The sequence below is a fragment of the Musca autumnalis genome, unplaced genomic scaffold (genome assembly GCF_047663935.1).
Source record: "Musca autumnalis isolate F117 unplaced genomic scaffold, ASM4766393v1 scaffold_3, whole genome shotgun sequence".
Classification (NCBI taxonomy): Eukaryota; Metazoa; Arthropoda; class Insecta; order Diptera; family Muscidae; genus Musca; species Musca autumnalis.
The window spans coordinates 197,544,288-197,556,795 of record NW_027411866.1 but is presented as its reverse complement, the minus strand read 5'-3'; the positions used below and the strand labels follow the sequence as shown (position 1 = coordinate 197,556,795).

The 12,508-nt window shown below is 34.6% G+C and overlaps 1 long non-coding RNA gene across 2 annotated transcripts in view; it reads left to right on the top strand.

Moving 5' to 3' along the window:
* Positions 1 to 258: 258 nt before the first annotated feature.
* LOC141396920 (uncharacterized) overlaps positions 259 to 12,508 on the top strand; it is a 110,437-nt gene continuing 98,187 nt past the window's right edge. For both annotated transcript variants that reach the window (XR_012411272.1, XR_012411271.1), the window contains exon 1: positions 259 to 488. This is a non-coding gene — a long non-coding RNA (uncharacterized lncRNA). The remainder of the gene's footprint in view (positions 489 to 12,508) is intronic.

The following is a 12,508-nucleotide window of genomic DNA, read 5'->3' as shown; positions in this document are numbered from 1 at the left end:
TTATCCTTGTATTTGTGAATGTCATTGTTAATGTAACACTACAACTAAAGCAACAACAATAATATTAATTTAAAGGTTGCTTTTACTCTTGTTGCTTTTTTTGTTTTTACGCTCCAAAGGACCTTGCATTACTATTTTACGTTTATGTATTATTCATTTGAGAGTACCATATTGTCGGAGAGTAACTGATGGAGAGCATAAATGAAACACAGGCTTCAGCCGTACACGGCTGGCTGTCTAGTCTTTTTCGCCCAGTTTAGTCGCAAACATTATTTTGGCGCGTGTTGACATATGCCCGAAACAGCAATCAACAAAAATAGATTTTCTTTTTTTCTCGCTTTCTCGCCGCCTCCTACTTTGTCGCCTCTTTATCTTGCATCTCTCATTTCGGTTAACTTGGCTTGTGTTCTTGAATTCTTTGAATAAATAATCATTTCTATGTAATAACAAAATAATGGAGATATAAAAAAATATCACTCACAAAAAAGGTGAATGAAAGTAGAAATAAAGAATACAAAGAGTCGAATAAAAATAAATCTTAAATTCAAGTGAAAATTGTTTAAAGTGTATTGTGGTGCTGCCAACCAGAGTTTGTGTTAAATTTCTAAAATAAAGCCAGTCGTCGGCGTCCACAATGGTTTCGAATTTCTGTGAATTTTCTAGTTGTGTTGAATTTCATTTCAAAATTCAGAGAATGAATAAAGTTGTTGTGGCATTGGATAAGGTGGAATCCAATTATGCTTGTGTGTATTGAAATTGGATGCTGCAAAAAGTTTACACACTTGTGGATTAATTTACTCGTTTCCTAATAAATCATCATCACATGGCTTTAAATTCATTATAAAATACAAAATGTACCATTGAATGGAAATAATTCCAGTGAATTAAGTGTAGGATGTGAAAATGGTGGATAACATATGTTACGAGTTTACCTATTTTCCAATATATAATATAAAAAATATATTCATAGATGAGTGGCTAACTACATACCGAGTGTAGTCCGTTACAATTTGCATCGTATAAAATGGAAGCTATTGCTGACTACGGATAATATACGCTGCAACAATATGACCTAGACCTTGTCTTACAATCTTCACTGTTTAACCTTTAATCCGGATTAAGAAAAAACTTTAAACAAAATACTTTACATGAGAAGAAAACAAATGATAACCTACACCACTACACCTATCTTTTCGAAATATGTAATTTTAAAAAAAATTATGATTTTGGCCCAATGGAACGATTTTTGAAATTGTGTCTCTTACAGAGTAAAAATGTATTTTATATTAATGACCTGTTTCCCTAAGACGATTCGAATTCAAATTCGATCCGTTATATATGAGCAAAACAAAAACCTAGAAATCTATTTTTCATTTCTAGAAACGTTCGCTTATAAACGTGAATAAAAGTATCTCTGAAGAGAAGAAGTCTTAGAGAAATCCTTTCTAATCTTAATCCAAATAAATGCTTTTTATTTGTTATCACTTTTATTTCGAATCAAGAGTACAAACGTTTTTAAGCGAATTTTTATTACCACTGACGTTTTTATATTAATTTTCACTAAAGCCGAAAACACGCAAAAACCATAAGGAAATGACATGTGTGTTATCGCAATCGTAATCATTAGACAGTTGGTTGACACCACCGCCATGATTTATTGTTACTTGCCTGACTGGCTTTGGCTTACTGGAACAATCAAGTGTTACAATTCATATAAGAATGTAATGGGCCATTGACGCGTACACTCAGAAATCTTAACTTAATAAATCTCAACTTTCAAAAAGATCAGAAGCCATGCATTGATTTTAGTGCTTCTAAAGAATCATTTAAATGCTTAATTTATTATGCTTTTACTTAAACTTTAATATTTAAAATTTATTTATTTTTGAATTGTTATCTTAGTCTGTAAGGAATTGTAATTCCATTGACTGAAATAAATGAAATGAAAAATGAATTCAAAAAGAGAAAATGTTTTGCTGTAGCGCGTGAATTAACCCTTCAATGAAAGACTGCAATTTTATCCTATGAATAATCATTTCTATTTAAATTCACACGTTTGCAAAGTCAGCCCAGAATGACTTGGAGAAATTTTGATTTTTTTAGGTTTTCAGACAGCCTGGTATTCACTTCAAATCTTGAAGGCAGAACCTTTTGGTGCAAACTTTACCCTTCAAAGATGGACTATATATATGTAGCAAATTACTCTTTCTGGTAGCACCAAACACAACATCTATATTTTGTTTGCTGTGGTGCAGTGTACTGACTGTCTTATCTCGGATAGTTTTGAAATTTTGAAAGTTTTTTAAATCTTCGGTTATGCAAAACTTAAATAGTGTTCTGATGATGGTGTCAAGACCTCCACTTGGAATTAAAATACAGCCGGGATTATAAAATTCCGTCACTTCATCCAGAGGTGTGGTTCCCGGAGGTTATGGTATTTTCTTGTGTTTATCAGAAGGCCTCCTTGGATTTTGATTTACACATTTGAGTTCTGATGGTATAAAATGCACATCTGTGGTTTGTAAATAAAACCGTTCGCATAATTTGTTGGTTGCACCTGTCCATTTCGGGTGATATTTATTTTCAATAGATATCGCACCATCCAGTCATTTCAGTTCGTCAACGTATAACTCAGAGCTTTTGGACCATTACGTTAGGAAGCATGAACTTGCCCACGAAAAAACAATATCGATGTAAGCAGGACCACAAGGAGTAACATCGTTATACATATTTCCATAGGATATTCGAACAAACTCTAAACCACACTTAAACCAAAGGATCTTCGAACAAATTCTAAACCACACTTAAAAAATTTTGAGCTTTTTGGTGGAGTTACCCAAAGGAGAATATGGATATGGACCATATTCGAACTTCATCTAAGATTCTCTAAGTGCAAAGAATGGACGGACTCGGTTTCTGCCTTCGAAAGTTATTGTGCGTACCATTTTAGCGAAAAGTTGTGATTTTTTTGGGAGATATCGGAAGGGTCCACACCTATTATCAATATTAAACTAAGTTTGGACAAAATATTACGAAGGCCAAATTTGGATCGAGTCGGCTGATCCGTTCGAGAGTTATTGTGCGCTTCACATGGTACCGTAGGGGTTGTTTACAACTCTAGGGCCATTTTGTCAGGAAGTATGGACTTGCCCCTGAAAAAGCTTGTACCATCGTGATAAGGGCAGCGTATACAACTTATTGCAACAAAAACCAAAGGAATTCAGGAACAGCCCTAAAACTGTACTTTTCCGAAATTTTGTCTAAGAAGTACCCGAAGGAATGGACCGACATGGCTCATCTTCGAACTTAAACTAAGTTTGGACAAAATATTACGGAGGCCAAAATTTGGGACCAAATCGATTCATCCGTTCGAGAGTTATTGTGCTAGCGAAACAGATAGACAGAAGGACATTGCTAATTCGACTCTAAATTGTCTGAAACGGATTTCGTCCAAACATACTTGGGGTCTAAAACAATTATTTCGATGAGGCAGACTTTACCCGTATGAAAGTGTACATATATACCATCGTTAGCACAAATACTTAGGGTATAAAATACGCAAGTCGACTTATGCAAATTGATATCTACTTTTTGAAAGCTCTTCAAATCACTACAGAAATCTAGTACATTTTATTTTTATCGGAACACCTTTGTATACTAGGGAAAACCATAATGAATGTCATATTTCCTCTATGGATGGAGGTGCCGTAAGTTCCTTTTTTCAAAGTTGTGGTCTTTAACTGCCATTAGAATCAGCAGTTATTCAGTATTTCGAGATCTCTATGAACAGAAAACATAACTAAGATCCTACAAATACGTCAAGTCGGTATGAACCTTTGAATGGAAAACTACTTTGATACGATTAAAGTATGTCTCATAGAAATAATTTGGAGTCATTTAAGCAATGTGCATCCATTCATCTGGCTGGATCACACGATAACTCACAAAAGGGTCAACCGATTTGGTCCAAAATTCGGCTCACTCCCTCAAGTACCTTTACCACAAAAGTTAAAATTTTTAGGATAAATGGTACGCAAGACAACTCTAGAATGGATGCATACTTTGCACATCAAGAAATAGATCTTGTTCGAATATGGACTATATCGGTCAGCTTCTTCGGGTACCTTCCACACAAAATTACGGGAAATATAGTTTAAGACCTGCTTTCGAATAGTTTTGATTTTTTTGAAACAGGGTTTTCCTGTTGCCCTATTAGGTTTAAAAACCTATACCCCGCCACCATGTGTATTAACTGGTGCGCACGACAACTTTCTTACTGTTCAAATTGGCCCAAACTTTACATATCGTTATATTTCTGCAAATTTTAGATAAAGTTCATACATGGTGCTTATCGGTCTTTTTGCTAAAATGATACGCGGGAGGGACATTCCTTGAACAGAGCAACCGATTCGGTCCAAACTTTGGATCTCATAATATTTTATCCAAACTTAGTTTTAGTTAGAATCCTTAGATTTTTTTTATCGAAGGTACACCTAGTGGCCATGTTTACAGCGATATTATATTTTTCGTGAGCAAGTCCATGCTTCCTGACATAATGGTAGAAAAGCTCTGGGCTCTGGACCTCCTCTGTCGTTCCATTCCTCCTCCGCAACACTTTGAGTTTTAATACAAATCTATATTTTTTGCGGAAATTTCGTATGTCCAAAAAGGCCACAAAATTCAGATATACGCAATTTTTGGCTAAAAGAATTTTTACTGTGTGAAAATTTTGAATTCACTCAGTGTGAGGTGGTATTTCTGTCCGCAGTGGACATTTGCAATATATTTTATTAAAAAAGTACCGAAAGTAGATCAAAATGTGTCTTGCAAAAAACTTAAAAAATGGGATTTTTGGCAACATGACTGGGGGTAAGTAAACATATACGCTTTCAGGACTAGGTCTTAATTTGTATTAAAACACAAATTTTAGGCGTGTATGGGAAAGGTATTCGAAAGAGTGGGTCTAATTGATCCATACAATCCACACTAGGGTGGTTTTAAAAAAATCGATGTCGGATTTTTTATGCGGCACCCACCTAAAATGTTTAGTTTTGTTAGATTTTATTATATTTATCCACTCCTTCGGGTACCTCCCACACAAAAGTTCGGAAATGTTCGGACATTTTGTGCGCACCATAACTCTTGATGGGAGTGACCGATTTGGTCCATACTTTGTACATCGTAAAATTTCTACCAGATGAGATTCCAATATGGACTCAATCGGTCGGCTCCTTCGGGTGCCTCCCACACAAAGTCAAGTCCATACTTCCTGACAAAATGGCCCGAGAGTTAAAAGATAATCCATATCGGTCCACTCCTTCAGGTACCTCCCCCACAAAAGTTCAAAAATGGAGAAATTGTGCGCACGAGAACTCTTGATTTGGTCCATACTTTACACATCCTAATATATCTACCAGATATAGATCAGGTTCTTATAGGTCCATTCCTTCCGGTACCTCCCCCAAAAAAGTTCGAAAATATTCGCTAAAATGCAACCGATTTGGCCCAAACTTTGGATCTCTAAATATTGTCGAAACTTAGTTTATGTTCAAATTTGGACCCTATCTGTCCAATCCTTGGGATATCACCCACACAAATGTTCAACATTTATGTGTGGTTAATAGGGATATAACTTTTTGCACTTTTTTGCAAATATCAAAAATACCACCACATAGCCGTGTAGAGCATGAAAAACTATTATGAAATACGGTGTCAATTTTTCTCTACCGCGAATAAAGTTTCCGCACCAAATGCATTGAAGTTCTGTAATGCATTTTTTAATTTTATCTGTCATAACAACATATTTGCTTTTCAATAAAATTTTTATTTTTTTGTAATCTAATTTAAAATCATTATCAAAGCGTTCTGGACCAATTTGTTCTCAAATCGCGCCATTTCGGACCATATTAGGATTTTTTGACACTATTGCAATTTTTGGTTTTTCTTTATAAACTCGTGAATTTTATGTTTATATTTTTTTAACCTATCGGACAAGAGAATTTGGGGTCATTTGCAACGAATTCGCGAAAGTTACAGGCTGTTTTTGTTGACCTTGCCTGTCAGAATTGTATTTGTTTTCTACAAAAATACAACACCAGTACCATGTGGGGAATTTTATCCTAATAATGAAAACGCGTTTCTAAGACCGATTCTGTGAAAAAAGTTCCCGCACCGGCCGTGATTACTAAAACCCTTTTGAAATTTTTTCACTTAAAATTTTAAATTTGCTTTGTTTGAATAAATATTTATAGAAAAAAATACAATTCTCACAGGCAAAGTCAACAAAAACAGCCTGTAACTTTCGCGACTTAGTTGCAAATGACTCCACATTCTCTTGTCCGATAGGTTAAAAAAATATAAACATAAAATTCACGAGTTTATAAAGAAAAACCAAAAATTGCAATAGTGTGAAAAAATCCTAATGTGGTCCGAAATGGCGCGATTTGAGAACAAATTGGTCCAGAACGCTTTGATAATGATTTTAAATTAGATTACAAAAAAATAAAAATTTTATTTGTTGAATATTTTAGTTGACCTTTGATCTTCAAGTTTTTCTTTAGTTTTAGTTCGGCTCTAGGTCCCTTTGAATAAAACAAATGTTGATTTTTGTTTTATATCTGTATTTATTTACCGATATTTCGATCGTCTCCGACGATCATCATCAGGGATTTATTTTATCTTTAAGTAAAACAAAAGACATTTTTACATGAATATAAACAAAAATAACAACTTTTAATTACTTTTTAATTGTTAAGTGGATTGCAATTTACACTGTCTTTTCTCCATCACAGGTGATTTCCAACTGAACTATTTTCTCTTTTGATATTTTTGAATTGTGTTTCTATAAATCTGCGCACAGTGTTCTGTGTCAGTTTTAAAATTCATCCTACTTTCTGTAGGGACATTAATTATGTGTAACATCTCAAGCATATACCGACGTTTATAGTTATTTTCTTGTGTTAAAATCTTTACATCTTTAAAGTTTGGCGTATGACCTGTAAGAGCGCAGTGTGCAGCAAGTGCTGTTTTTTGTTCCATAGGTTTGTTCTTGGCCTTTTGGTCCGATTTATGGGCACTAAGTCTGGTTTTGAGTTTTGACATCGTGGTGCCAACGTATACTTTTTGACATGTGCTCGAACTATCTCCATTGCAACCTATTTCATATACAACATTTGATTTGTCGTCAGTTGAGAGTTTCGACTTTGTTCGGCTGAAGAAGGTATTATTGGTATTACTGCTCTTAAATGCCAATTGGTATTGATCTTTGTTATATAAATTAGAATTGAAAACTCTTTCCGAGAACCCTGGAATGTATGTAGACCTCTTGTAGATTTTGGGTTCCCGATCTGGGACGTCTGGTTTTTGGGTTTTAACCTTTTTGATTAACTCAGAGATTGTTCTGTTTGGAAAGTCATTCATTCTCAACAGTTTTCGTATTTTCTTTTCGTTTTCTGTGTGAAAAGTTTTGTCACTAATATTGAGTACCCTCTGTATGAAGTTTCTTGCCGTATTGATTTTAATTTGTCTCGGATGTTTGGAGTAAAAATTGATAATTCTTCCCGAGGCCGTTGGTTTTTGGTACCAATCTACCAAAATTGTGTTATCTTTCCTGGAAATAATACTATCCAGATATGGGAGTTTATTATTAGATTCACCCTCCATTGTGAATTTCAATTGTCTGTTAAACCCATTTAATGCTTCCAATGTGCTGTCAACTTCATTTTTCTTTACAATGCAAAATATGTCATCTACATATTTTGTCAATAGTCTCGGTTTTATATTTAAATTTTGCATTGTTGTGTCTAGTAATTCTTCCATTACAATATCTGCAATAATGGGAGATAATGGTGATCCCATTGGCATACCTTTTTGTTGTTCATATATCTTATCTTCGTATAAGAAATATCTGGAATCTTTGATGCATGTTGTTAAAATTTCTATAAATAAGTCCATGGGAATATCTGTATGTTCTTTGATTGCCGTCCATTTGTTTTTAATCGTGCTTGTTGCCAGGTTAACGGGCACGCTGGGAAACAGAGAAACTACATCGAAGGATATTAATAATTCGTCGTCGTCAATGTGTTGGTTATTGATTCGCATTTTAAAGTCTACCGCGTCCTTAACATTATACCTGGAATCTTTGGTTAATGTTTTTAAAATTGTTGCCATATATTTCGACAATTCATATGTCGGAGAATTTATACATGAACATATTGGGCGTAAAGGTATATATTTTTTATGGATTTTGGGAAGTCCATATATTCTGGGGGCAACAGACGTTTTACTCATCAATTTATTTTTGTCAAAATCGTTGATTATTTGCAGGTCGAATAATCGTTTCACTAATTTATTATTCTTTTCCTGTAAGCTAAAGGTTGGATCTTTTCTAATTCGACGATAAGTACAGAAATCCATAAGTATATTACTCATTCTTAAATCATAGTCTGACTTTGTCATGGCTACTGTTTTACCACCATGACAAAGTCAGACTATGATTTAAGAATGAGTAATATACTTATGGATTTCTGTACTTATCGTCGAATTAGAAAAGATCCAACCTTTAGCTTACAGGAAAAGAATAATAAATTAGTGAAACGATTATTCGACCTGCAAATAATCAACGATTTTGACAAAAATAAATTGATGAGTAAAACGTCTGTTGCCCCCAGAATATATGGACTTCCCAAAATCCATAAAAAATATATACCTTTACGCCCAATATGTTCATGTATAAATTCTCCGACATATGAATTGTCGAAATATATGGCAACAATTTTAAAAACATTAACCAAAGATTCCAGGTATAATGTTAAGGACGCGGTAGACTTTAAAATGCGAATCAATAACCAACACATTGACGACGACGAATTATTAATATCCTTCGATGTAGTTTCTCTGTTTCCCAGCGTGCCCGTTAACCTGGCAACAAGCACGATTAAAAACAAATGGACGGCAATCAAAGAACATACAGATATTCCCATGGACTTATTTATAGAAATTTTAACAACATGCATCAAAGATTCCAGATATTTCTTATACGAAGATAAGATATATGAACAACAAAAAGGTATGCCAATGGGATCACCATTATCTCCCATTATTGCAGATATTGTAATGGAAGAATTACTAGACACAACAATGCAAAATTTAAATATAAAACCGAGACTATTGACAAAATATGTAGATGACATATTTTGCATTGTAAAGAAAAATGAAGTTGACAGCACATTGGAAGCATTAAATGGGTTTAACAGACAATTGAAATTCACAATGGAGGGTGAATCTAATAATAAACTCCCATATCTGGATAGTATTATTTCCAGGAAAGATAACACAATTTTGGTAGATTGGTACCAAAAACCAACGGCCTCGGGAAGAATTATCAATTTTTACTCCAAACATCCGAGACAAATTAAAATCAATACGGCAAGAAACTTCATACAGAGGGTACTCAATATTAGTGACAAAACTTTTCACACAGAAAACGAAAAGAAAATACGAAAACTGTTGAGAATGAATGACTTTCCAAACAGAACAATCTCTGAGTTAATCAAAAAGGTTAAAACCCAAAAACCAGACGTCCCAGATCGGGAACCCAAAATCTACAAGAGGTCTACATACATTCCAGGGTTCTCGGAAAGAGTTTTCAATTCTAATTTATATAACAAAGATCAATACCAATTGGCATTTAAGAGCAGTAATACCAATAATACCTTCTTCAGCCGAACAAAGTCGAAACTCTCAACTGACGACAAATCAAATGTTGTATATGAAATAGGTTGCAATGGAGATAGTTCGAGCACATGTCAAAAAGTATACGTTGGCACCACGATGTCAAAACTCAAAACCAGACTTAGTGCCCATAAATCGGACCAAAAGGCCAAGAACAAACCTATGGAACAAAAAACAGCACTTGCTGCACACTGCGCTCTTACAGGTCATACGCCAAACTTTAAAGATGTAAAGATTTTAACACAAGAAAATAACTATAAACGTCGGTATATGCTTGAGATGTTACACATAATTAATGTCCCTACAGAAAGTAGGATGAATTTTAAAACTGACACAGAACACTGTGCGCAGATTTATAGAAACACAATTCAAAAATATCAAAAGAGAAAATAGTTCAGTTGGAAATCACCTGGGATGGAGAAAAGACAGTGTAAATTGCAATCCACTTAACAATTAAAAAGTAATTAAAAGTTGTTATTTTTGTTTATATTCATGTAAAAATGTCTTTTGTTTTACTTAAAGATAAAATAAATCCCTGATGATGATCGTCGGAGACGATCGAAATATCGGTAAATAAATACAGATATAAAACAAAAATCAACATTTGTTTTATTCAAAGGGACCTAGAGCCGAACTAAAACTAAAGAAAAAAATAAAAATTTTATTGAAAAGCAAATATGTTGTTATGACAGATAAAATTAAAAAATGCATTACAGAACTTCAATGCATTTGGTGCGGAAACTTTTTTCGCGGTAGAGAAAAATTGACACCGTATTTCATAATAGTTTTTCATGCTCTACACGGCTATGTGGTGGTATTTTTTTGGTTATAGCCCTAGTGGTTAAGGGTCTGTTCCTAGACCTTTTGAACATTTTTACGGAAGGTGTTCTTAGTGGTCCTGTTTTCAGCGATATTATACTTTTCGTACGCTAGTATGGTAAAAAAAATCCCTATCTATCCATATCCCCGCAAATTTTGAGCTTTAATGCTATCCATATTTTTGTCGGTTCATACCCTAAACCCGCCTAAATACATAAGTTTTTTTTAAGTATTTCAATCCACACAGTCTGAGGGTATATCTCTCTCGGCAACGCCGGCTGATGCTTTTTTACTTGTTATTACAAGAACACGACTTTGGTGTGTTTACACCATATTATGGAGAGTATATTAGATTTGATTTTCCGTTTTTTAAGGAATTGAAATAAACATTTGCAACCCTATAAAGAATATGTATTCCTTACCAGGATATAATTCTGAGTCGATTTATCCATGTCCGTTTGTTGTAATCAATGTAGCGTCAACAAAAATTGAGCTAGAGCGCAATATTTTTCTTTTTTTCATAGGCAGGTCAAGTTCGAAGATGAGCTATAACGGCTCATGTTTTGTTGGGGTTGAAGAGAATGATCAGAGAGATTTTCAAGTGTTTCCTTTTTCAAGTTTCCGAAGATTCGAACCACCAAATTATGTGGCCGATTTCACTATTTTTTTAGGCAGTTCATCAGACATATCGGCTGTGGGAGTGCCTTCCGTGTCATCGAACTTCGCTTTCTCACGTGCAATGTGTTTATACAGCGACGGATGTCTGCCCGTTCATCTGCATGGTTTCTATGACAGACACTTTTTGCACGGCCTTTGGAAGTTATCAGTTTAGTTTTGAATGCTATGTTTTCGAGGACGTGGGTTCAAATCCCAGCAGGGATTGTAATTTTGTAATTTTGACTGTTGTGTGAAGATCATGTTACTATTAATGTTTATTAATTTTCTCATTGGAATTGGGCTGAATGATCGCAATTTTTTTGCAACATGCCTTAATATTGCTCTCTTCTCTTTTCGATATCATAAAGGAAAAAGAGCGATAAATTTATACATGTTTGCAGGTTCTAAAACAGAGCATATATTATTTTAGGTATTATGTAAACAAAAAGTGATCATACATATATCATTGACTTAGACAACAGCGGTTACGCGAATAAAATCCGCATCAATAGTATGGACTTCCCCAAAAAAACAACAGTGGCTTTTTGGCCGTGGCCGCACGATCTACCATTTGTGGAAATTGTAATAAGATTCGAAAAAAATGATGGAGTTACCACAAGTGGGTGGATCAAAGTTTGGAGTTTACGGGTGTTTGGAGCTTTCTGACCATTATCTCAGGAAGTATAGGCTTGACCACTAATAATATCCCAGCGAAATGTTCGATGCCAAAGATGTCATTCAATCATGGGTGAAAGTGATCTGGCATGTCATCTTTTTAGCATCTTCATCGATGAATTTTATATGAGCGTGGACCCCAAAAGATGCTATTCGTTTTTGGATCCAAAGCATGTCATTTACACCAATGCTTTGACATGTCATTTTCACCAATGCTTTGGGATGTCATTTTCACCAATGCTTTGGCATGTCATTTGACCTTTTCCTTGCAATGACATTATTACTACGACGAGAGTTTTAACAACGTTGGTTGTGATTTCGAGTCTCCGACAACATCAAGCCTATCGTAAATAATTAATCTTATATATTTAGACAAATGTGTATAGATAAAAACACAAAATTCGTCTCTATTGAATCGATGGAATGGGTTCAAATGCTGGTGAAAAGATCGGATCTTTCACGACTTCCTTTGCATGGGTTCAAATGCTGATGAAAAGATCGGATCTTTCACGACTTCCTAACGAAAAGATCGGATCTTTCAGAACTTCGTTTGAACCAATGCAAAAGATGCCATGAAATCACGTCATCGAATGGAACCCCTTCTCTCAAATTTTGCTGGGATTGT